Genomic DNA, 26,836 nt, shown 5'->3' with positions numbered 1-26,836 from the left:
ATGATGATTATCAACTGGTAGATCTATAAGTATAATCAGTATAAACTATAATCACTGCATTCGTTTCATTCACTGTCTGTATCAATAATAGTGTGATGTGAAAGTGAAGTCTAGATTTAGATCTAGATTAGATAGAATTGATACATTATAAATCTACTTTCTACTATAAAAAAGTATTATTATTATACTATAGATCTACAATCTACATCTACTAATTATAATTATACTAATATTAGTACAGGTACTAGCTAGATCTACAGGCCAGGCAATACAGCTATAGACTAGTATAGACTGTATAGAATAGATGATCGATAGATCTAGACGTAGACTAGATCTATAAACATTCATATTGATCTCATGTATGGTTTAGATCTAGAGAAAATAGAGTAAAAATCATGACTTTATTAGATCTATTGAGTTATTTTTTTTAAAAATATCTTTAAATATCTAGATCTAGAACCATAGTCTAAGACTGGGTGTTGTAGATCTATTATTCTAGATATAAGAGATCTATAAAGTTCGGTTTTTTAAAAATGCGCATTCGAAATTTAAAATACCCAGATTTAAGTATTAATATACCCATATTGGTAGGTCCGCGTTAATCATTTATTAGATCTATTAAAGCATGTCTATATAAAAGATATTATTATTTAAAAATATATTATTATATAAAAGATATAGTTGTGAATATTTACTAAAAAAAATTAAAATAATGAATTTTTTTTACTTTTGCCAATTAACACTCTGGCTGGCAAAAAGGATGACTCCTCAATATTGTGAAAAGACAATAACTGCATGAGTTGGTTTGGAATTGTATTTTGTAAGACTAACTTAAAAAAAAATATCCTTCAAGAGAATAAACGAAAAAAGGTTTGTCAGAAGAAAAGCTGGCTTGACTACGCAAATAATGGACCAGCCTCTCTCTCTTGATATCTTGTTAAGAACATTGGTGACCGGGAAAAGTGGAGGATTTGGTTACGCGGGACAGATGATAATGATTTCATGTACATAAAAAAAATCCAGATTTTGTGTAAAATACCCAAATGTGAAAGTACTGAAAACAGCTATTTTAATGGGGTGGCCTTAAAAAAATAACTTTTGTGACGATCCCTTATTCAGGAAAATTTTATAAATCACAAAACATTGTGAGAAAATGGATGAAGTTTTTAGAGATCTAATAAAATAAAGCGTAGGAAAGTTTTACTCTCATTGAAGGTCAGTCCAAGTGACTGGAGGAGTAAATTTCTTCTTTTGCATCCTCCTGAATTTCTCCATATTGCACCTTGCGCGAAAAAAGATGCGCGACGGCACTCCCCTAGTAAAAACTAGGAGCTGTTGTTCCATTAGTATAGTTCCATGGTTGGAGCTTGAAGGGGCAGAGCTAAGAAAATACGTACAAGAAAGGTTGATGGAGAGGGAGAGATTAGCGATGGAAAGAGACAAAGAAAAGGAGAGATTAGCGATGGAAAGAGAAAAAGAAAAGGAGAGATTAGATAAGGAAGACAAAAGAGAAAGAGAAAAGGATAAGGAGATAGTAGCAATTGAAAGGGAAAAGAAAAATGAATTAGTTGCCATTGAAAGAGAAAGATTAGCGTTTGAAAAAGAGACAGCAGAGAAAAAGTTAAAAACAGACCAAGGAAAAGAGGATGATAAAAGAAAGAGTGACTCTACAGGGAATAAACTGGCAAAAAATAAAGGTTTGATATTCAACGAAGACAAAATGGACATAGACATTTTTTTGAAGAAGTTCGAGATAGAAATGAGAGAACTGGAGTACCCTGAAGACAAATGGACATTCTTATTGTCGAGATCATTTACAGCGGAGGTGCCTTCAAAAATATGTATGAACCAGGGTAACTACAGCATTGTGAAAGAACAACTACTTCGAACTTTCGGGAAAACAGAAGCTTTCTATCGCCAACAGTTTGTTAATTGTGAGATAGAACCAGAGGATGATCCGCAGACCTTCTTGGACAAAATGAGCAGCCATTTCGATAACTGGATAGAAACCGCTGAGGTAGAAAAAACCTTTGACAGTCTTAAGACATTTCTCATGCTGGACAAAGTGATGTACGAGTGTCAGGAGGAATTAAAAATATTTCTGTTGGAGAGGAAACCGAAATCCATAGAAGACATAGTAAGACTGATAAGGGCTTATAAAGTGGCACATCCCGAGAAGAAATTATCTAGAGGCAGTGATATAGAAGAAATAGTTGCCTTTAACAGAACATGTGAGACACACAATAACTCTCACAGAACAAGGGAGACACAGGATAGACAGTATAGAAGTGGTACATATGAAAGACAAAATGATAGCCGCAACGGAAGATATCAAGGAAACAGACAGGAAAGAAAGGACTGGGAGAAAGGTAGAATAGAGCAAGGCTTATCATTGTCATCTGATACTGGAACATTGGAGATTTTTCAGACATTCGTAGGGAACAAGGCAGCCAAGACCATCAGGGATACAGGGAGCACTATTATTGGAGTGAATAAGAATTTAGTGGAAGACCATGAATATACAGGCGAATCTAGGAAGTGTGTTATGTTTAATGGGAATATTGTACAATTACCGATTGCTAAAGTTAGTATAGACACACCGTATTTTAAGGGGACAGTGGAAGCTTGTGTTGTAGATCAGGGTGAGATAGATTTAATTATTGGGAATATTCATGGGGTGAAAATATGTTCAGCAAGAGAGATTGAGAATTGGAAGAAATATTATGGGATAAAGTCTACTCAAGGTAGAAATGGGGATGTGGAAGAAGACATAAGATATCATACATCAGATGACATGGGTAGCAGAGAGCACGAGAAGAAAGAATTAACAGATAAGGTAGAAAGCAATGCAATAGGAATGGGTCCAAATCAAAGTAAAGTAAGGCAATCAGTGGTACAGAGAAAGCGACTTAAACCCACATATAGACGTACAAGTCCATACATCTTATGCTTTAATTGTGGGAGAAGGAGGCATATTAGAAGACAGTGTCAACAGTTAATTAGAATGAAGGATTCAAGGTACAATAGTGAAGAGGCGTATACGAGAAAAGAGAGGGATATTAGCAGCCTAGAAAACAGTACAGCTAGAACATTCGGTAGTAGGATCACAATGGGACATCATTGCAAAGGAGGGAAGCGGAAAGGATGGCATGTCAATAATGTTAGAATTATATAGATATGATTTGTAAAGGTAGGAATGATGGACACTAATTATTGTTCTATTCTACAATGAATAAATATAGGTGTAATGAATTGGATATTGTTGTTACAATATGCATGGAGCAAGATAGACTTTGTTTGTTAACTATTTGATTGCGACTGGAATGATGGTGTTTTGTACAGGCATAAAATTATGAGTGGGGAGTTGTATTAATAGAAATATGATTACTTATAGATATATGTTAACATGTTGGAATTGTATTGGTATTAACATGACATTGTGTTTGATTTTGTTTAGTATTACATTATGGTTTTATATGTTACCGATTTTTTAAAAACTTGGAATAGTCTGATAATATATTCAGTGATTTGTATTTTGGACGTTCGATGTTCATCGAACTTGTTAAACAGGGGGGGGTGTTACGTGCGCATCTTAGTGTAAATGTGAAATGGTGCGAATGCGTGTTGAAAGGAGAGAAGAACCAAAAATGGAGGAATATGAACAAGAAAGTGTTTTCAGTATTAATAAAGATTAAAGTATTTATAAACTGTGATTTGTCGTTTCATGTCTAAAGAGTCTCATCCAATATGAAGACGTAACACTCCCTTCATTTTCTCTCTCGACAGGAAATGATTCCCTTGTGTGACGTAATTTGACGCTTGCTTGCTGGAGGTCTATCACGAGATGCAAACCGGTAACGAGATTTGGCGCCATCTTGATATTTTCTTATCTGGCCATCGAAAGGTAGAAAAATCTCTGGGTGATTCGGTTTCTTACGGATACATACAACTGTGAAAGACATTGATTGTTTTTAAGTTTGACTGTTTCACTGTCTTTCTCTGTTTCACCACTTTGTTTAAAGTAAACATTTATATATATATATATTACTCAGTGCTTTTTTGTGACGGTACGCACCGGTACGGCGTACCGGCGTTTTTTTTCAATGTAGGGAAAAGTTTTATACTTTTCTCGTATTCAAACATTTATTATTAAAGTATTAATAGATTAAGTTAGGCAATCCATCACAGAGTACAGGCACCTATTTTTTTTAAAAAAAAAAAAACATTGAATATATCTATATCTATCTATTTCATACAAACACATCCTTCTCTCTCTCTCTCTCTCTCTTTATATTTGATTGGATCAATAAATTTATCTTATCTTATATATATATATATATATATATATATATATATATATATATATATATAGAGAGAGAGAGAGAGAGATAAAGACACCCTCAGCATCAACACCATCTTCCCCTCAACATCACTCATCCCTTATTCTGTTAGACCGATGGGGTACCACTTATGATCAGTCGACCGTCTTTCTCCATTCCTCTTTCTTTGGCCATGACAAGAATATCTTTCCATGCCAGGCTCGTTCATTCTTTATGTTGTCTGCCCATCGCTTTCCATGTCTGCTTCTCCTTCTTGTCCAGGTCCATGTGTAACTACTCTGGTTGACTTGGGAGATGTAATGAAAAGTTATTGGAAATATTTTCTGTGTCTGGATTTATGATATTTTAATCCGATTCTCCTTTCAATTACAATAACACATAAGACAAACAGGTTAGCTTGTCACGGCACAAAAGTCTGGCCACAAAACTGAAATCGTTCATAGTTCATGGTTCTATCTATCTATCTATCTATCTATCTATCTATCTATCTATCTATCTATCTATCTAATCTATTTATCTATCTATCTATCTATCTATCTATCTATCTATCTATCTATCTACTTTCTACCAAGTTTGCTCATGCAAGCCACCACATTAATCCATGAGAGTAGGCATATTAAAGAATATTATAGTTGTACGTATAATCAATTAGCATTGTATATTTGTTGGTTCTGTTAATGCCAAAAGTTCAACACCACACTCAAGAGTTATACAACACGAAATTGGTTTTAAAGTCCATGTATTGTATTGCACCTTGTGACCGTCTGGCAAGGGTTCAAATCACTTTAGCGGCCATGCATGCCAAGTAACGTGAAGAAATATTCAGATTTGAACAACCCAATATTGTAAGTATGAACACATGAAGTCTGTTTTGGAAACAGTTTTCGTAGGTACCACGCTATGATACAATATGAGGTGGTGGTATAAGCTGAATTAGTCCCCTTTCCAAGGGAAAGAAATAGTACTTGACCCTTTATAGATTGTCGTCTGAGGCTTATTACAAATTTAATTACATGACTAATCCAAATTAATTGATACACTTAATATAAGCTTTGTTTGTTTGTTTTTTTTGTTGCTTTTTTTTTTTTGTATTTTGATTGTTTAAGAAAAAAGAGATTGTTGAGAAAGGTGTGGGGGGGGGGGGTGGAGGAGAAAAATCAGTATTGAGACGTTTAGTTTTTAGATTGCTGGACCTGGTATGAACTTCATTTGGTATCAGGTCTGGAAGGATTAGGCCTCACGGTAAGAAACTCTGCTGTTGTGCCGCATAACTCCCTTACAGGTCAGGTGACACTTCAGATACGCCTTCCCTCACCGGACACTCTCGCAAGACATGCACCACTGGTTCCTGTAATAACCCAAAGTGTCGGCGACGGGCAGCATAATGTTCCCGGAAGTGAACTATGCACCAATGGGTCGTCTCGGTTGGGGCGGTGCATGTGCCGCCAGACTCCATGGTTTTGTTGGATAAAAATGGACCGGCCTCTTCAATGATATTCCGCTAAGGATCGCTGCTGACAGAGAAGAGCTTAAAATGTTTTAAGTGAACCATCACAGCACCTCTACGTCTTAGCAACCCTACGTCACAGCAGCCCTTCATTACAGCACCACTGCGTTAAAGATTCGTTACGTCGTTACAGTTGCCTTTGTCGTAGCAGCCCAACGTCACAGTGCCACTACGTCACAGCACCACTACGTCTTAGCAACCCTACGTCACAGCGCCACTACGTCACAGCGCCAATACGTCACAGCACCACTACATCAGAGCACCACTACGTCACAGCACCACTACGTCACAGCAGCCCTTCATTACAGCACACTACGTTAAAGATTCGTTACGTCGTTACAAGCTGCCTTTGTCGTAGCAGCCCAACGTCACAACGCCACTACGTCACAGCGTCACTACGTCACAGCTCCACTACGTCTTAGCACCCCTACATCACAGCGCCACTACGTCACAGCGCCACTACGTCACAGCGCCACTTCATCAGAGCACCACTACGTCACAGCATCACTACGTCACAGCATCACTACGTCACAGCACCACTACGTTAAAGATTACAGCTGTCTTTGTCGTAGCAGCCCAACGTCACAGCGCCACTACGTCACAGCGTCACCACGTCACAGCGCCACTACGTCGATGCACCACTACGTCACAGCACCACTGTGGTGGAATAATTCCGCCGATCGGTCCGTTTGCACTTCCCGATGGGGACGATGGCCTGCGACTCCTAGGGGGTAAAGTCTTAGAGCCACAACGTGGTAAATATTTTGTTGGTATTGTATAGGCACGTAGACAGGCACTAGCAAAACGCAAAGCTTAATGATTTTGTGGAAGAACAAATATTTAATAAAGGATAATTAAGAAGAAATACAATCAGTGAGTAGGGGGGGGGGGGGGAAGTGTACAGAATGATTCAGAATTTTATGGTAACGTTTAAGATAATATCATCACTGGGATGTTGCTCATAAAAATTCGTGTATGGTTTGCTTATTCGGCTGTCTCTCACTTATCTGTTATTCAAGGTTCTACTTCGGGGTGGGGTAAGTTGAAGCTCCGTTGTGCTGGCAGCCAGTTGCTGGTTCCCTGCAGGTAGGCAGGCACTAGTATGACGAGGATGAGGATGCCACGCGGTGGGCTTACTCCTGGGACTTCAGCCTGGAATGCCTTCAGTTCTGGTCGAGGGGGATGAGTGACTCACTCTCAACGGGGATGTGTGGAGAGCGGCTGAGGACTGCCTTCAGTCAGAAAAACACGCCAGCCCTGGTGTGAAATGAGACATGAGTGGAGCCTGAATTATTAAACCATACAGGCTGGTTGGCGAGGGGCGCATCCTGGGTAGGAGCGTCTCCCTCAGGCTAACTAAGATACATGTCAACAACATTTTACTAGGTCTAGTGATGATTGCTGTTCAAATAATACAATAATAATAATAATAATAATAATAATAATAAAACCCACAACTGGACTGCTCCTGGACCGGACAAGATACACAACTTTTGGCTGAAAAAACTTACAGCCGTACATGCACCACTAACATCAAGTTTTAACGAGCTAATATCAGAACCGTCTTCAATGCTGTTAGAACTCACTGAAGGGAGAACATCTCTCCTCCCCAAAAAAGGGGATCCGAACCAACCATCAAACTATCGCCCTATCACTTGTCTGTCAGTGGTGTATAAACTATTAACTTCACTTTTAAAAAGTAAAATGTATAAATTTTGTTCTGCCCATAAGCTACTAGCAGATGAACAACAAGGTTGCATTGAAGAGTCGATGGGCTGTAAAGTACAGCTAACTATAGATGGTATTATATTGCATCAAGCTAATAGAAGAAAGAGAAATTTACACATGTGTTACATCGACTACAAAAAAGCTTTCGATTCAGTTCCGCATGATTGGCTTTTAAAAACCCTGGACATTCATAGAATCAACCCAAGAATAAAACAACTATTGAAAGTCTGTATGAATAATTGGAAGATAAATCTGCACCTTAATCGTGATAAACTAGGTTCTGTGCACATAAGAAGAGGTATATACCAGGGTGACTCACTATCTCCACTCTGGTTCTGCCTAGCGATTAATCCTCTATCTACATTACTCCAAGACTCTACAAACGGCTTTAGGGTTGACACTAAATGTACAAAATGTGTGTCCCACTTATTATACATGGATGATCTAAAACTATATGCAGAAACTGAGCAAAAATTACACACCTTAATCAAAACGGTAAAATGCTTTAGTGACGATATCTGTATGTCTTTTGGCCTGGATAAGTGTGGCATCATAAGCATTAAAAAGGGCAAGGCAACGAACACCAACATTGAATTTGAAGGCATCGAGGAATTGAACTCCGCCTCTATTTATAAATATCTTGGAATAAACCAGAATGCCAAGATAAACCATAAGAAATTAAAAGAGGACTTTCTTGGCAAATATAGGCAAAGAGTTAATAAAATCCTCAACACCAAACTGTCTGGCAGTAATCTCATCACTGCAATAAACAGCTGGGCCGTCCCTGTGCTCCTTTACACGTTCGGTGTGATCAAATGGACTGACACCGACCTACATGACATTGCCAGACTCACTAGAAAATTACTAACCAAGTTTCGATGCCTACACCCCAAGTCCTCCACCATAAGGTTATACCTGCCCAGGAAGGATGGGGGTCGTGGATTGCAGAACATCTTCAAATTGTGTAAGATGCAAGTTTTAAAAATACGATCAAAACTGCTCGCCTCCAGCAACAAATTAGTTTCCTTCCTACGGAAATACGACTCCGATGCAACCCCTCTGAACCTACACAATGCTGATGTCAATATCGGTTTGGACGACGCAGGGCATGAGATTCGCCAATGGGAAGAAAAAACACTCCACGGAAAATTTCCGGCTTCATTACATGGGGACAACATCGACAAGGCTGCTTCCTTAACATGGCTCAAAGCAGGTCATCTCTACCCTGAAACAGAAGGCTTTGTTACAGCAATACAGGACAGAGTAATCAGGACAAAAAACTACGAGAAGCATATCCTGAAACTCAATGTTGTCGACAAATGCCGAAAATGTGGAAATGTGGGCGAGTCGATTGAACACATTATGGCAGGATGTCCAGCCCTATCAGAATCAGCCTACCTAGGTCGCCATAACCAAGTTGCAAAGTTAATACACCAACACCTGGCTTTGACGTACAAATTGGTCGGTAAGGACACTCCCCCTTATTATAAATACTCTCCGCAAGAGGTTCTCGAGTCTACTGAACATCTGCTGTACTGGGACAGGCCTATTGTGACCGACAAAACAGTAGATTTCAATCGCCCGGATCTGCTGTTCATCGATAAAAAAGAAAAAACCGCTACCATTATCGATATCGCCGTACCACTGTCTCATAATTTGAGAAAAACTGAGATAGAAAAACAAAGAAAATATGGGAACCTAGGCTTGGAGATTAAGCGTCTATGGAAATTGTCCAAAATAACAATATACCCCATTGTTATATCAACCGAGGGGATAATAACAACTGACCTCACAGACACCTTCAAGGCCCTTAACATTCCTAGGAACATCTTCGTTGCCTGTCAGAGGGCGGTACTGCTGCAGACCTGCCACATCACCAGAAAATTCCTCAGTGGAAACTGTTAAAGGGACTACGATGAATTTTGTTTCTCTTTAGCGAAACTCGACCCTGGCAGCGCCAGAGAATGACTACTCGTTCATTTCTAACATAATAATAATAACAATAATAATAACAATAATAATAATACAAATACATATATAAATATACAAGGCAGGGGCATAAATGAGGAGGGAAACAGGGGGACCGTATTACAGTGTTGTAGCCCCTGTGACCTTATTGACCAACAGGTAAACAAGCACGCGGTCGCTCGTGACCAGAGGACCGTGACAAGAAGAAGGGAGGGGGGGTAGAAAAGGGCACATAACTATGCAGGCCGACAAGCCGAAAATAGTGGGGTTAGACGAGACTGATTCTCGGGCCTAAGGATGCATGGTAACAGCACAGTATGTGCTTAACAAAAACAAGCATAAATATATATGTATATATATGCGCACATATACAGGTACATATGCACAGGTAAGGAAATAATCTAGACGCGAGTAGGTCCAGATGAATATGGATATGAATAAATAACAAATGCATAAATAGACATTAGGATTAACTATATTGCAAGGTGGATGTCCACCGTTGGGAGTACAGTCAACATTGACGAGTAAATGAGGAACACATATTCATAGAGATTTACAAATATAAAATTTGGGAGCAAACAAGTGTTAACATGGTAATGATACATGAACGTAAATGTTACAGGCGAAGATACACTAAATAATAATGATAAAGTTTTTACAACTCACCCGCTTTGCCCTCACACAAGTTCCCAAACGAATCGTTGACTTGAGAGTCTTCTGACTTCTCAGTGATTCTGATCTAGTATGGCATTAACCTGAAACTTTCGTCTCCGGCATTTATAGGTTCCCGAGCGGTACGTTAGAGTAGTGACGATCCAATAGCCATCGAGTCTTTCGAATTTAAAATTGTTAAATTGGACGAATTGTTTCATTTGGGGCTCACTCATTTGACTTCTTTAACCCGCGACCTGGGGGGGGGGGGGAGGAGGATGAAAGCGGAACCATGTAACAATTATCAGACTGGATCATCGCTCGATGGCACAGCGGACGGGAGCGATTTGAATAGCCATGGGCGTTAGGAGTGTCGACTCAAAGGGATTACGTGGACACCAAATTTCAATGTCCATGGACTTTACGACTGTGTGTGTTTGTTCTGGCGTTTGGGGCGTAACTTTCAATTTTAATGTTCCTGGACTTAATGGCTGCGTCCGTTTGTTTCGGCGTTTAGGGCGTAACTTGGGATGTGTGTTTATGGCCTATAATATGGTGGTTGGATCTAACCTTGGTGTAATAGGATGTTTGTGTTCTACACTGGTCAGTTTAGTGTTGAGGGTAGGCTATACAATGCTAACTAGTGGTAAAAAAAAAAGGGGGGGGGGTAGTTCCGCACTGGTCACTTCTGTATTGAGAGGACGTATTTCGTCACAACCATTACGTCACAGCACCACTACATCAGAGCACCATTACGTCACAGCACCACTACATCAGAGCACCATTACGTCACAGCACCACTACATCAGAGCACCATTACGTCACAGCACCACTACATCAGAACACCATTACGTCACATCACCACTACATCAGAGCACCATTACGTCATAGCACCACTACATCAGAGCACCATTACGTCACAGCACCACTACATCAGAGCACCATTACGTCACAGCACCACTACGTCAGAGCACCATTACATCATAGCACCACTACATCAGAGCACCATTACGTCACAGCACCACTACATCAGAGCACCATTACGTCACAGCACCACTACGTCAGAGCACCACTACGTCACAGCACCATTACGTCACAGCACCACTACGTCAGAGCACCATTACGTCACACCGCCACTACATCAGAGCACCATTACGTCACAGCACCACTACGTCAGAGCACCACTATGACTAAGTCAAGGGATGATGATGACGAAACTTCCTTTTCTTATTCCAGGACTTGAACTCCAAAACTCCAGAACTTTGAGTGGGTATATTTGTCTTCAACTAAACATTTTACTTTATAAAAAGATTGTAATACAATGTCCTTGGTATTGGGTAACAAAGATATTTGTAGAAAATAGCACTTTCCATCAAAATTTAACGTTTTTTCTCTCTTAATGTGTCATATCTAGAAACACTAAAAATAACTTCTCAAAGATCTGCACTAATTCTGTGGAGCAATTTTCATTTTCATCTATTGATCTTGACCTATTTTTGACTCGGTGGTAAATATTCTCGACCTTGACATTGAAACAAACGTTTACCTCATTACAACAAATGAGTCGAGTCTCCATTAAATTCCAGGTGAATTTCTATATGGAACATGTGGAACGTGTTAAGTAAGCTAATTAAAGTCGCTAGCCTACTAGGAGGTCTGGCGAAAGATGTTAACTCTTTCTCTCCGTAATTATTTACCACATTCTAGTGGAATCAACGTTGGTATCGTCAGTTGGGAGAGAAAGAGTTAAGATTAAAACACAAACGCTAGCATGTAAATACCGTCCCAAAAAAAAAAAGTTATTCTATAATGCTTGTAAAAAGTTGTAAAAAACAAAAATTTAGCGAAACAAACATGTGGAGGTGATTTTCGTTTTCAAGTATTTTTTCGTTAATGTTTTTATTTCAACTTTCAGTCAGCCTTCCCTCTGGCCTAATTAAGTTCTACCAGAACATTCTTTAAAATCAATCAATGCAAAGACTAAAATATGTTTGTAAGGACGGTGCACTCTTAACTACTCTTTTGTAAAATAAAGTGCACATAATTACACCACTGAGGCCCAACCTACGGCCCGTGGACCACATCCGTCTGTCTGGCCAAAAATTTATTTCTCCGACTCCACTCGGGGATGAAGCTGACATTTTTTCACAATTATTACTTTAACTTGACAACACAAAAATCAATTTTTTTAAAAATAATTATTGTTAATGAATTATTTTTTTTTTGGTATTTCAAACAAGGGAAAGAAATAGTACTAGACTGAAGTGGTGGTACAAGCTGAATTATTTTGGTTGTCTGAGTAAACATGCAGATTAAATCCGTATATATTTCTCAAAGAAAATGTTTGTGTTCCAAAAAGTAGCATTAATTGCTGCTTTTTTTTTAAAGCCTTTTTTGTAACGTATATAATGTAGTGAACATTTCTCAAAATTCCCAGTTTTAGTTGAGTTGTGAATCATTGCACTCATATCTGAAAACGAAGACATTGCCATTATGACCGGAAATAATTTTTGTCTAAAAATGAGGATGCATCTTTAGCTTTGTATTTTTTTAACAAGCCCCCCCCCCAAAAAAAAAAATTCCTTAATTTTAAAACATTCTGCTGGTAAATGCAGTATCTACATCGCTAAAAACTGTCGACATTTGCTCTCAATGAGAGATAACGTAGGTCGAGTCAAATAAGATTATTTTATTCGTGTAGATCCGCTTATTTAGTTGATTATATATCTTGATCCCGGAAGATGAACTTCTTCTTCTCCTTCGTTCTCATTGTTATGTTGGAGTGTTCAGATGACTAGACCAATACATGAGATGAACTGCGCAGTGGTTTCCAAATCAGGGAGCTCTCCATGTAGTTTTCTTTCTATTGGGGTGATTTGGGGCCAATGTCTTATACGGGCCTCTTGGTAAAGAGATCAGTTTTGGAGGAAGTGGTCAGCATTCTCTGGTTATACTCCACACGGGCAGATTTCACTGGTTCCAATTTAGAGCTTCCGGTACATGTGTTGGAAGATGAAAAAACTCTATTTGAAATAGTCGTCATAGGTATGATTTTTCTTGGCTTTACCATGACATTGAAAAAAAATGAATTTTGATAGAAGTGAGGTTCTACATTCCTTTTTTTACATCCATGTTATTGTCTTATCTTATAAAATACAGACGCTACTTCAAAAGGAAGATGATTACGTCCTACGAGTCATGCCTCTACATCTAGTCATGCATATTCACCAATGACTTAAATTCTGCCAAGTCACTGGTTTTCCTGGCTAGCTCAGGCAACCCATTCCATGCTCTAATAGCACTAGGGAAGAAGGAGCATTTGTACAAATCTGTCCTAGCCTATGTGACTAGGAATGTGCCTTTATCTTTGTGTCTTTCTGAGTATTTTATTACATTTTGTTTTTGGTTCAGTGTTTTATGTATGCTGCTTTACTTTTGAATCTTCTCTCCTGAAGGCTTTCTAAATTTAGTGATTTTACTCAAGGTGCTACTCTTTCGCTTAATCTTTCTATAAATATATCTCTCTCTCATCTTATACTTCTTACAATTTCAAGTGTGTGTGTGTGCGTGCGCCTGAGTATGGATGGCTGCCTGTTAACGTGGTATGCGCCAATGTGAAGATTTGGAATTGATAGTCACTAATATGTTAACAAATTAGTGAAGATAAGGTCTGCCGATTGCAGAAATTCAGCAAAAAGATTTGACCAGTACACAAATTTGTTATATCTGTATTACATGTACTAGCCTGTGTACATTTTAAAAAAGGTCTAACAATGTATCAATAAATGTGAATCTTATTTTGTAAACTTTCTTTTGGAAATGCATAACGCATTTGAAATGTACTAATATAGAACTATATCAAGGCAATATATATATATATATATATATATATATATATATATATATATATATATATATATATATATATATAGAGAGAGAGAGAGAGAGAGAGAGAGAGAGAGAGAGAGAGAGAGAGAGAGAGAGAGATGTGTGTGTGTGTGTGTCCCTAGTTCTGTTCTTATAGTTTAGTACATTGTATTAGTTATAATTCACACTAAGAAGTGTAATACCATGTAAAAATTAATCCTCTTAACAGTAGGCGCGGTGGCTGAGTGGTAAAGCGTTTGTCTTCCGAAACGGGGCCCCTGGTTCGAACCTGATGAATACACAGCTCTAATGGGTACCTTACATTAGTTGGGGAGAGGTAAAGGCGGTTGGTCGTTGTGCTGAGCACATTACACCCTTGTTAACCATGGGGCTTATAGATGGCAAGATCTGAAAGGGGAACTTACATTACTTATAGATTTCTTAAGTAAGCTCAATACGCGTTATAGATGAGGAGGAAAAAATAGTGATTCAGTAGTGTACACCCGGTTAATCGAACCAGCCGGGTAATCGGAAAGAATCGTAAAGTATCGAAATCAACCCCATTCTACAGTCAATCTCCTGACGACTGTCCACTGTTTTACTAATTACCTCAATAAGCAAGGTAAACGTATAGTTGAGTTGCAGGTGCATATTTACATGGAACGGGTGAAATGATTTTTACTTAGCTGATTAACATTGAAGCTCATTAGATTAGAGACTGCTGAAAGATATTAAAATACAAACGCTAAAATGTAAATACAAAAAGATTTTTTTTTTATGCAAAAAGATTTGTAGAAAAAACAAACCAAAAAAGAAGCGGAACAAATGACCATTGTAAATATCCTTAAAAGTATTATTTTGTGAGTTATTTCTATTTAAACTTACTATCAAGATAGCCACATGACACCTTCATTAACCGTGTGCCACAGAAACAGATGACCTTTACATCATCTGCCATATTGATCGCAAAGTCTGAAAAGGGGAAATAAACTTTTCTTACTTTCAAGTTTTAGTTAGTTCAACTCGAAAGTTCTATAAAATCCATCAATTAAAAGTCTGAACATGTTAGTAGCAGACGATACAAAATGAACTACTGTTTCGTAAAAAAACATGTTCGTTTTATCTTATCTTATCTTATGCATTACAGACGTTACTTCGAAAAATGAAGATAAATACGTCCTACTCTTTTCATGTGTCAATCTAGTCATGCGTGTTCATCAATGACTCAAACTCTGCTAAGTCTTTGGTTTTCCTGTCTGATTCAGGCAACCCGTTACATTCTCTCATGGTTCATTACTCCTTCGTTGGTTCGTAGCTGCAAGCAACTGGCAAGACAAAACCAGTGTAGATGTTCTGTAAACAAAACCTAATAAAATACCCAGAAATACTCAAAACTAAACGCATATTCCTTGTCCCATGATAAGACAAATCTATGCTAATGCTCCTTCTTCCCTAGTGCTATTAGAGCATGGAATGGGTTGCCCGAGTCAGACCGAATATATATTTTGTGCTATAAACAGAGCATGGAGTGGGTTGCCTGAGTCAGACAGAATATACATTTTGTGATGTAAACAGAAGAGCTTAGAATGCTCAATATAATTTCCTTTCAGACCTTGCGATCTACAGAGCAGACGATGTCAAGGTCATCTGTTTCTGTGGCCCACGGTTAACGAGGGTGTCATGTGGCTGGCACAACGACCAACCGTCTTTATTTTTCTCCAACTAATGTCAGGTACCCATTAGAGCTGGGTGGACTAAGAGGCGCCATAAATATCCCAAAATAAAAAAAAAACAAGTCTTCACCTAGATTCGAACCCAGGACCATAGGTTCGGAAGCCGAGCACTTTACCCTCAGCCACCTCACCTCCGCAGCGCTACATAGTGCATAAAAATGATCACCTAGACCAGTGGTCGCCAAACTCGTAATCCGAAAGAGACATATTTTTTAAATTACCGAATTTAAATTGATTGAAAGAGATAACTATTATAACTTAAGCTTCGCTCTCGATGAGATATAATTATTGGAATATTTAGAATTCAATGTACAATCTCCACCTTGCGTTTGCCAATATATCTTACATTAACTAACAAGTACATTAAATAAAACTTGTTGTCATACTTATATAAAACAATATTTATTTTAAAGTATAACAATATAAATAACATAAAAAATATCTTTAAAAAACAACACTTCAAATACTCTTCCTAGGTAAACGAAACGTAAGACAGCTTTGTTTAGTAATGTTTTTAATTTTTGGCACAATTTTGGTTTAACGTCTATAAGCCGATTTCTTCATTTATCTTTGAGAAGGTTGATGATGATTTGAACCTCACAAGTCCTCACTCAAATGATGTTGGTGATGATTTGAACCTCACAAGTCCTCACTCAAATGATGTTGATGATGATTTGAACCTCACAAGTTCTCAAATGATGATGATGATTTGAACCTCACAAGTCCTCACTCAAATGATGTTGATGATGATTTGAACCTCACAAGTCCTCATTCAAATGATGTTGATGATGATTTGAACCTCACAAGTCCTCACTCAAATGATGTTGATGATGATTTGAACCTCACAAGTCCTCACTCAAATGATGTTGATGATGATTTGAACCTCACAAGTCCTCACTTAAATGATGTTGATGATGATTTGAACCTCACAAGTCCTCACTCAAATGATGTTGATGATGATTTGAACCTCACAAGTCCTCACTCAAACGATGTTGATGATGATTTGAACCTCACAAGTCCTCACTCAAATGATGTTGATGATGATTTGAACCTCACAAGTCCTCACTCAAATGATGTTGATGATGATGATATAGATGAGATGTTAAAGCCAACTTTGTTGCCAATAGTTTTCTCAAGAAGAAATGCTTTTATTTGAGTCAACACTGACGCGAGATGCTTTACATCTTATCCCATTAGTAACCAACGAAACTTCTAACGCAGTGATTCTCAACCTAATTCGACCCGTGGGCCATTTTTTATTTCCAACACTCGTGTCGGGGGCCACATGAACGAAAAAAAAAAAAACGACACGAAATTGACCCGAAACTATTTTGTTACAAACTTGTGGATCTGGTACTTACATTAATTATTTTTTATGTTTATAAAAGCAAGAGCTTTTCACATTAAGTAAGTGCCTCTCTAACCGTTCTGCTTTCTCTTTTAATGGAATGGGTTGCCTAAGTCAGCCAGGAAAACCAATGATTTAGTATATTTTAAGTCACAGATCAACATGCATGACTAGATTGACACATGAAATGCGTAAGACGTAACAATATTATTTTTTGAAGAAAAGTCTGTAATCTAGATCTATAAGTAATACCAAAAAGCTTCAAACTCATTAGGCTAATATTGTATTGTTTATAGTTTTCAGACTACATACATGTATAAATAGAATACATTATGTAATCATACGAATGCATACATCCAGTTTTCGATGCCTTATCAAACTTTATATATTTTGTAGAGAATTAGGCTTACACATATAATATAACACATGGGCGTAGCCGGGAGGGGAGGGTCTTCAAACCATCACTTGCCTCAGACCCCATTGTCTGAAAGGGAAACTTTACTTACTGCCCCAGTGCAGTTTCCAAACTTCATGAGCGTAGCCAAAAGGGGGTTTGTAGTTTCCCTTCCCTCTCCAATACAAAAACTAAAGCATTTTACCATTTTCTACCAGTCGCTGGACTCCATTGAATAGTAGATTTGGTTTTTGATTTTTTTTTATAGGAAGAGTAGCAGGCTAATTGCACTGTAGATACCTCAGAATTGGCATTTTTAAAGCTTAAAATAACGGAAATAATGCTTGATTCGGGGCATCGCCCCGGACCCCACTGGAGGGAGCTCGCAGCGCTCCCCCGGACTCCCTAGCTGCCCTTTGGCGGTGTGTATTGTTTTTCCACTAATTATAGGAAGATAGTATTCTAGGGTATAAAAAGAGTTTGAAAGAATGAAAGATCAGAATGTAATGAAGATTAATTACATATATACACACACACTAATATATATATAAATTGCGGAGTGGGGTAAAAATTACCCCCGACCGAAAATATATGACATGCCATTTGTGGTAATGCCCGGGCCGATTTTGATACCCAGTCCGACCCTGCCCGCGAGCATCAGAAGATCTGCATACTCACTCTCTAAATCATGTAGATATTCTTTGAATTGGGTAATAGTAGTGAGCTTTATCTACAATGTAATTGATAATCTTTATTACCAATTACATTGCTTCTAGTTTCGCATGTTGAAATCGAGGTAATATTTTTCTAATAGAATCAGATGTATTTTTTTTAAAGTTTTCTGGCACTTTTGCTATATATCTACTCCCCGCGTTATTTCCGATAGTGGCAATATACCCAAAGGTTTTTCATAAATGCTTTTAGGGGAGATTATTACTCAAGAATTGCATGCATCTTAGTCGCGCCTTTGTCGCTCCGAGGGTACAGGAGTATTTTTTTTTTTTAAATGTGTACCTGTATACCTTTTGATGCTTTGTTGGTCGAATGAATTGAAAAGGAAATAACGCTACACATGTTTCTAGAGCTTTCTGAAATCATGTCTTCCATTTTATGTAAGTTTGCATTTTCAACAAGTTCCCTAGTCTCTAACAAAGCAAAATTGTAAATAATCCTCCGTGACGGCACTAAACCTTTTTCTTTTTTTTTTTGTGGTAGAGCCACAGTCAAGGAGTCGAGGAGCTGCAGTTTGCGTCCACTAATTTACACTGTCATCTCAATTCTTAAGAATGAGAATTAGTAGTCAGTATTTTATTATCATATTAGTGAAGATGATGGTACGACGACTTTTTTGTTCCTATAAATCTTCAGTGCAGTAATACAAATCTTTAATGTGCGTAGTATTTGTTCTACAAAGTTTACGTTTCGGAATAGGTCGAATAATGTATCAATAAATTGGAATGTTATTTTGTAAACTTTGTTTAGAACTAAAGCCGACCTTTTAAATGTCTTGAGTGAAAAATTATATTTCCTTCTTCGTTTAGCACTGATTTAAAATTGTGTATTTATGCTTATTTCTACACAGATCAGTGTTTCCCAAACTGTGTTCCGCGGAACCCTAGTGCTCTGCGATGCCTGAATATGTGTTCCACAAGCTACATATATTAATGATATTTTGGGATTTTCGGCACATCGGCACAATTTAGGCCATGTCGCGCCCATAATCCCTCAAGGCTCATTCTCCCTTCATATCTCAAAAGCTAAATCTCACACAGCCAAGTCACTAAAAACAACGTTCATTCACAGTTTAGTAAAAATCTGTTAATTCAGTAAAAATCTGTTGTAATTAGCGGGAAGCGTGGTCGAGAGGTCAAGTGCGCTTGAACTTGGCTTGGCTAACTAGAAGGGGGCTCGAGGTTCGACACCCGGGCAGAGCTGTGTTTACTGAGCGCCTAAAGGCAGCACGGAAAACCAACTCCCCCGCCCCCCCCCCCCCCCCAACTGATCCACAAATGAAAGTTGCGTGCTCTAAAATATTCCCCCCCCCCCTTAATATCCTGGTATCTGGGGTCCACAGACTACTGGAATAGGTCGAATATTACGAGTATGCTACTAAGGGAATGAGCCTCTCTAAAAAAAATAAGTAAATTGTTCCGCTAAATAATAATCATCATCATCATCAAACTCCATTTGAATGAGGGCTTGAGAGGCTTAAATCCTCTCTTGCAAAAGCCCTGGACAGAAACCTGCTGTCTTGCGTTGTGCATACACGTCACCATACAGGTCGAGAATTTTTGGTTTCCCAGACCTGTTGAGGCGGAGATCAGCATGTCTGGGGCAGTCAAACAGAATATGAGGCACGGTTTCCTCTTCCTCCCCGCAGCGGGGGCACCGTGGATCGAAATTTGGCCATAGCCGCGAGAAATATGAGCCAACAGAACAGTGGCCTGTCCTGCACTGTGCTATAATAGCCTGCTCAGGCCTGGACAGCCTCCACCACTGGGAAGTGTTGTCAGGGCGCCTCATGCGCTCCCAGACTCCACGTGCTTTTTGGGACTTGTCCCAGCACTCAAACCACTTATCCATTTCTGTTTTTTTTTTAATTATAGCCAGAGCATGATGAAAACTTACAGCCTATTCAGTTGGTGGAATTTGCCCTCCCTGGTGGGCAAAGGAGTCTGTTGCCAGTCACACCTATGTGACTCGGTACCCTCTGCATTATTACAGGAGTGCCATAGCGCTGCTTTATGTTGTGTGAGGCCATGATGACAGTGTCGATATTGGGTGCCCATGGTCCAGGGCTTTGCAAAGCCTGTAATACAGATTTTGAGTCAGTGACCACAACGATCTGTGTTGCCCTCAAATGTCCCTCGCCGAGTTGAGAGTCGATGACTTTTAAGGCTTCACAGACCGCTAAATAATCAGAATTTCCGACGTGTTCCGTTAAGGAAGATGTTTGGGAAGCACTGATCTAGATAATACTCAGAGTGAATCTAGTGATCCTCCTTAGATCAGAGTGATTATCAATTTTTTTTGCAAACAATACGAAACATCTGTGGGAAAACTCTGTGAGAAAGCGTGTGTGTGTTTGAGTGAATAAATCGTCTACAGATTGAAATGTCAAGAGTTTAATTAACACTAACTTGCTGAACAATTTAGAACGACTAGATCTAGACCTACACGTTGGCCTCTATTCTGAATCAATAATTATAAATCCTAAAACATTGTCCCAGTGAATATAAGAGCCAAAAAAAAGTATGTGTATGTTTTTTTCTTTGGAAAAAAAACGGGGGGGGGGGGGGGGGGTATAATGCGGTTTGTGGAGTTGTTGTTTTTTTCTTAATGACTGACAAAATATTTTTAAAAAAATGTGTAAAGAATGGACTAAGCTGCGAATCGGTTCTTATTTCTGTTCCGTGTTAAGAGCAAAGCTTCAATGATCTACTTATCAGTAATTTACGGGTACAAATATGTTTGTAGTACTTGGGGGCAACATGTGATTCAAAGAGTTGTATTTTTACTACGTAAAAGGATTGAAGAGACGTTGACGATTTAAATGTAACATTCAAACTAATAATGTAACACAATAATATAATAAAACTAAAGTGAAAACGTGAGAATTTGATCACAAACAAAAAAAATAGAACAAAGGAAAAAAAAAAGAAACATGCAGAAGAGAACATAAAAATTGGGGTAAGGTTATTAGAGATACATGGGAATTAAAAGTGTGGTGTTGTATGTGCAGTCATTGCTTGAAACTTTTGATGCAGCAACAACTGTTGTGAATGTCTGAGAGTTTCACTTACCTTACGGCTAATTGGATTACTCTTTCCAACCTTACAGTGGCAGACGTCAATTGCAGCACGATTAAGGAGATTAAGCATCATTGTGTGTGTGTGTGTGAGTGCATTAAGTGTGTACGTGTGTGTCCAGGGCCGGCCTTAGATAATTGCAGGCCTTATGCAAAGTGAATTTGGTATCCCCATATCAAATCGAAAAATAAAATAAAAAAAACAGCGAAAAAGAAAAGAAAATTAAGCAATTTATTTAAAACCTAGTCAGGCTGCCTGGCTAGTGTATACTAACAATAAGATTGGGCACAAGTTTTGCTATTTTTTCTTTTAAAAAATGTTTTAAGTCCTGTGCGATGCCCCCGCCAATTGTAGCCCCCCTAGGCCTTGGCGGCTGTCTTGTTTGCCTATGCCAAAGGCCGACCCTGATATATGTGTTTTAAGTGCGTGCGTATAATAATTAGTAATTTAAATAATTAAAAGTTCTTGGGACGGGTAAGATGCATTCGATTATATTTTTAAAAAGAAGAAAAATAGAAGAAAAAAATCTTCTGCATTTTAGCTATAAATTAAATCTAGAGAACGAAGAAGATCTATATAGATTCTAGTAGATAGACTAAATATATAAATTTAGATCTAGTTAAACTAGTAGATGTAGATCTAGAGATCTTTATTTCATTGAGCATCAAATGAAAACTGGAAAATGCTAAAAGTAAAAGATCTAGATCTAGTAATCGATCTAGACTCTATATGACTATATCAGTATATCTAGATCTACAATAAATCTCTCATAGATCTAGAGTCTATAATGAGTATGTTTATATAATTTCTTCATTATTTGTAAGATTTCATCAATACTTAATGTTATAGACAAATCATTTAGATCTAGAAGCTAGTAGACTCTATCAGTCTATGTAGTATGTATCTAATGATCTAATCTTGCCTACTCTAGTCTCTACATTTAATCATTTAGATAATAGATCTACAATCATCTAGATATATATAGATCTATTAATCTAGATCTAGAATCTAGTTCTCGATTCTCCTTATGTAGATCTACAAGCTCTCCCGACAAGTCAGTTGATCTAGATCTATCTAGATTCTATATATCTAGAATCTAAAGATAGATGTAGTCATCTGTCATGCGAATGAATTTTAAACTTACGAGGTTCAAAGTTAGTTTTTTCTTCTATTTTTGATTCTAAGAAGAGTCCTACCTTTGAGTAATAAATAATCCAATCTGCTCCAATAATCCGTGCTATTTCAATAATCCAAGTTGTAAGGAATATCCAATAGTTGAATCACATTAAATTATCCAAAAAAGAAATATTGTACACAAGAACACCAATAACAACAACACGTCTGCTTCCACTCAAAGTAGGTCTATTCTAGATCTAGGTGGCCTCAAACTATTAACTTCCGGTCAATGCAATGTTTTGCTTCGCTTGAATGAATTACGTTACGTGTAAAACTAATGTAGCAGTTGGAATTCGTTCAATATACTGATAATAAGGCGTGTCTTCGAGTCCGAAGATTAATTAGGTATGCAGTATTTCCCGTGGTTAACCAGTCCCAGCTGCGGCCTACATATTTTGCCACATTCAGCGTAGACAAAACCATTTTCCATTTTGGTGGATTTAGATTTTCTTTTCGCCGTCGACATCAGTCCTCGGCAGTAGATTTTCGTTTGGCCTTAAATGTGTGTCCCGCGGCCTTTGAAAGAGAAAATCCAGCTGTCTGCTTTCTTTATTATAAATATGTAATTAGAGAAATTTGTAGTGATGGGAACTAAACTAAATTTTTTTAGTTAAACTAAAACTAAGTTTGAACTAAAAAAAAGTAATTAAACTTTTAGTTAATCACAAATTGAAAAAATTAGTTTAACTAAACTAAGAAACTTTAGTTAAACTTTTACTAACTATTTTGACCTTTTTTAAGGATGAAACAGCCAAAAATGAAAAATATAAACAACAATCTCTTTAGCAAAATGTAATAAACATTTACTTGTGCACATGAAAAAAGATTTAAATGTCTTTATGGGATAGATGTAGATCTTAATAGAATCACTAGATTAGACTAGAATGATACTATTATAGAAAGAAATTAGAAGTAATTGTCCAAGTGCTAATATAAGTTACCTTTTTAGAAGTAATGATAAAACTGCATGTTTACTCGCTAACTAACTCTAGATTCTAGAATATTCTGGATCTAATATCTTCTACAAACGAAATGATCAGAAATATAATCTGGATCTAGAATTAGATCTAGCTACTAGAGTCTAGTAGATATCTTAGTAACTCATCTATCTAGAGATTTTAGATTATTATAATTATGATTATAACAAGATATGGGTATTTAGATCTATAATATAGGCTACTATAATATAATATACTCTAGTAGATAATACTAGATCTAGATCTAATAAATTCTAATAGATCTAGATAGTAGATATAAGTATAAATTATAATAGAAGTAGATGTAGATCTAGTCTGGATTTAGTTAATTTAATAATCTAATAAGTAATCTAGAATTTTCTAGATATATCTAGATCTAATCTAGACTCTAATTCTAGAATAGTAGAATCTCTAAACTAATAGATTTATATTATTGACTTATAATTTTAAATTTACATTTAGATCTAAGACTACTAAGAGTTAGACTCTACTTAAGACTAAGAGACTAAAATAATTAAATATAGACTATTACGACTATGGATCTAATAGTAGTAATAGACTAATACTAATACTAATAGACTAGACGTCACTAGTCTAGACTCTAACTTTAGATCTAGATCTAGATCTAGTCTAGATCTATCTAGTAAAAAGTTTTTAAATAAAAAGAGTCGACATTTCTTTTAGAACTATATAGTAAAGCAAAATTATTTGCCTGCAGCTATACAGGAACACACTGGTGTTTAATAAAAAAAAAAAGCAGCAAAATGTAGATCTATAGAAGCAAGGAATTATCAGGATTTATCAAGCAGCGAAACTTGCTAGAAATATAATGAACATATGTATTTTTTTTAAAAGGCGGGAATAGCGGCCATTATAGGGTAAAGGTCAAAAGGCTTTCTAGTGACCTGTGCACCCTCTAGTTTATTCTCCTCTCTATCCTTCATTATATATATTCTCCGAATTACATATATATCTAAATATTTATTGGTTTTGACCGTAGGCCTATGTATGTTAAATAAGTTTGTAAAATTTGTAATTAAACTTTTTAGTTTGTAACTAAAAAAAATTAATTAAACTAGGATTTTAACTACACTATTTTTTTTAAATTAAACTTTGGCCTTAACTAATTTTTTTTTAGTTAAACTAAAAGTTAGCAACTTTCCAGTTCACTCTTGCCCATCACTAGAAATTTGACAGTTCTCAAATAAAAAAAAAAAGAAACAAAAATGTTTGTAAAATGTTTTGTAAAATGTTTTACATGTTTCGGATGTTCCTTCAGAGTTGAAGATAATTACTTCCTAGTCCAAACCTCCCGCAGGACGACGGGGGATGGGAGCGGGCAGGGTTTGAACCCTCGACCATCGATAAATGTGAACGACAGTCCAGCGCGCAAACCGCACGACAGGCAGCCATCCTGTCGAGCCTATCTAGTATAGCAAGGTCTTATTTTTTTTTTACTCAAAAGACGTCTTTGTTTACTTTTTTTTTTTTTTTTTTTTTGAGGTTTATGTTCCAAAATTTATTTATAATTTAAATGGAAATAAAATTATTTTTTTTCCCCTGGTAACATTAATAAAACTCCCCTCTCCTTATCACAGGGTTCTTAGCGCTCCTAAAATCTCCTAAAAAATTAAAATTCTACTAAAAATTGCCAGAATTCTCCTAAAATGTTGTCCACTCTCCTAAAATTGTTACCCAATAATTTTTTAAAAAATTAGAATTTTGCTTATTTCTTGCTAAAAATGTGGGTGGAAAAAAACAACAACAGCGTAACTAGGCATTCTGATCGCATGACGTTACGGGCTGGCTGTGTTAATGAGCTGACCTGTGACGCGTTTACACCGATAGTAACCCCACGAAAAAACAAGAGGGGGGAGAACAAGTGGGTATTCACATGTCGCTACGGATGGCTGCGCGCTGGACTGTTAAACCCACACTACAAACAGCGATATTCTTGCGGACGTCGGTATGGACAGTATAGATGGACTTTTTATAGTCCGACAATTATGCTTGGCAGAGTTCGTCTCCCTTATGGGGGACGACAGTATGCCAAAGGCAATCTTTTTTGTTGAGCTGAAGTGGTCAGCGTAACAGAGATGTCCCGCAGAAACGCTTTAAAGATTGCTTAGGCAACAAATTACTTTAACTGACATAGAAGAGAGCTCCTGGTTGCAGGCGGCTTCGGAACGAGACAGATGGAGATCACTTACAAAGGCCGCGGGATACATATTTCAGACCAAAAGAAAATCCGCTGCCGATGACAGACGTAGACGGCGTAAAGAAAATCTAAATCGACACGCAGTAGACAATTTTTATGCCTGCGCTGGATGTGGCAAAATATGTTGGTCACAGCTGTATCCACGAGAAATTATGCAATCCTCTTTAATATTCAGACTCGAAGACAAGTTTCATATTTAATGTTATGTAAATGTAATAAAAAAGAATATGAGAAATAAATCCAACATTTTGCAAATGCATTTTTCATTTTATTTACTAGATCTAGATTTTATAAACTCCTAATTGTTATCAATATTTTTTTTTAATCTACTTTGTTTTTTCATTGCAATGTGGATATTTTTTTACAAAAACTCTTTTTAGTCTTTTAGTCAACATGGACATTTTTTGCTTTGGTCGCTAAACGAGTGTCATATCAGACACTAATATTCGTACGATGTCTTGACAGTGAGAAAGTATTCTCCCTTAAGGCGAGAGCCCCTCTATGTCGCTGGGCTATGATCTGCTTTGGGATCATGCTAGAACGGTGCATTTATTTCTTTTGGTGCCGATAAAATTTATCCCACGGAGACATGGATTAAAACATTATTTACGTGTATTTCCTGACTTTTCCGTTGAAAGTTTGAAAGCCTTACATATTTATTATGTGGGTCTACCCCTCCCCCTTCCCCTACTCACCCTGAATCATCTTAGAACTTGAATAGATTCTAGTTCTTCTTTTTGGCATAGTTTTCTGTTTTAAATGGCCTACCATAGCTTGGCTAAATCTGCACCCGTCACCGAATTAATGTGTAGTTCCACCTCCTTCGCCTCCCGTCCCATATACAGCTGTTTACAATTATTCGGTATTCGCGATAAGTTTTCATTGTTTGAATAATTAGTTTCTTTTCCTCTTCTACTAGTAATGAATCTCCCCCCTCCCCTCCCAATTTCACACTATTCACAAAAAGTGAAATTGTCATCTAGAACCAAATTACAATCTAGGCGAGACATACTGCAGTGGCGTAGCTAGAGTGTATGATGCCTGGTGCGGTACCTCATCTTGATGCCCCCCCCCCCAAAAAAAAAAAAAACAACTAACTAATTAATAACATTGCAAAACC

The 26,836-nt window shown here is 37.4% G+C and overlaps 1 long non-coding RNA gene across 1 annotated transcript; it reads right to left on the bottom strand.

The window, feature by feature from the left end:
• Positions 1-14,196: 14,196 nt before the first annotated feature.
• Positions 14,197-23,062, bottom strand: LOC129923289 (uncharacterized). Its single transcript, XR_008775235.1, has 3 exons — positions 22,542-23,062; positions 14,947-15,033; positions 14,197-14,782 (listed from the first exon to the last, which is right to left on the bottom strand). It is a non-coding gene; the product is annotated as an uncharacterized LOC129923289 (long non-coding RNA).
• Between the last annotated feature and the right edge of the window lie 3,774 nt (positions 23,063-26,836).

This window comes from Biomphalaria glabrata, chromosome 16, assembly GCF_947242115.1.
Source record: "Biomphalaria glabrata chromosome 16, xgBioGlab47.1, whole genome shotgun sequence".
NCBI lineage: Eukaryota > Metazoa > Mollusca > Gastropoda > Planorbidae > Biomphalaria > Biomphalaria glabrata.
This window is presented reverse-complemented; position numbering and strand designations above follow the sequence as displayed.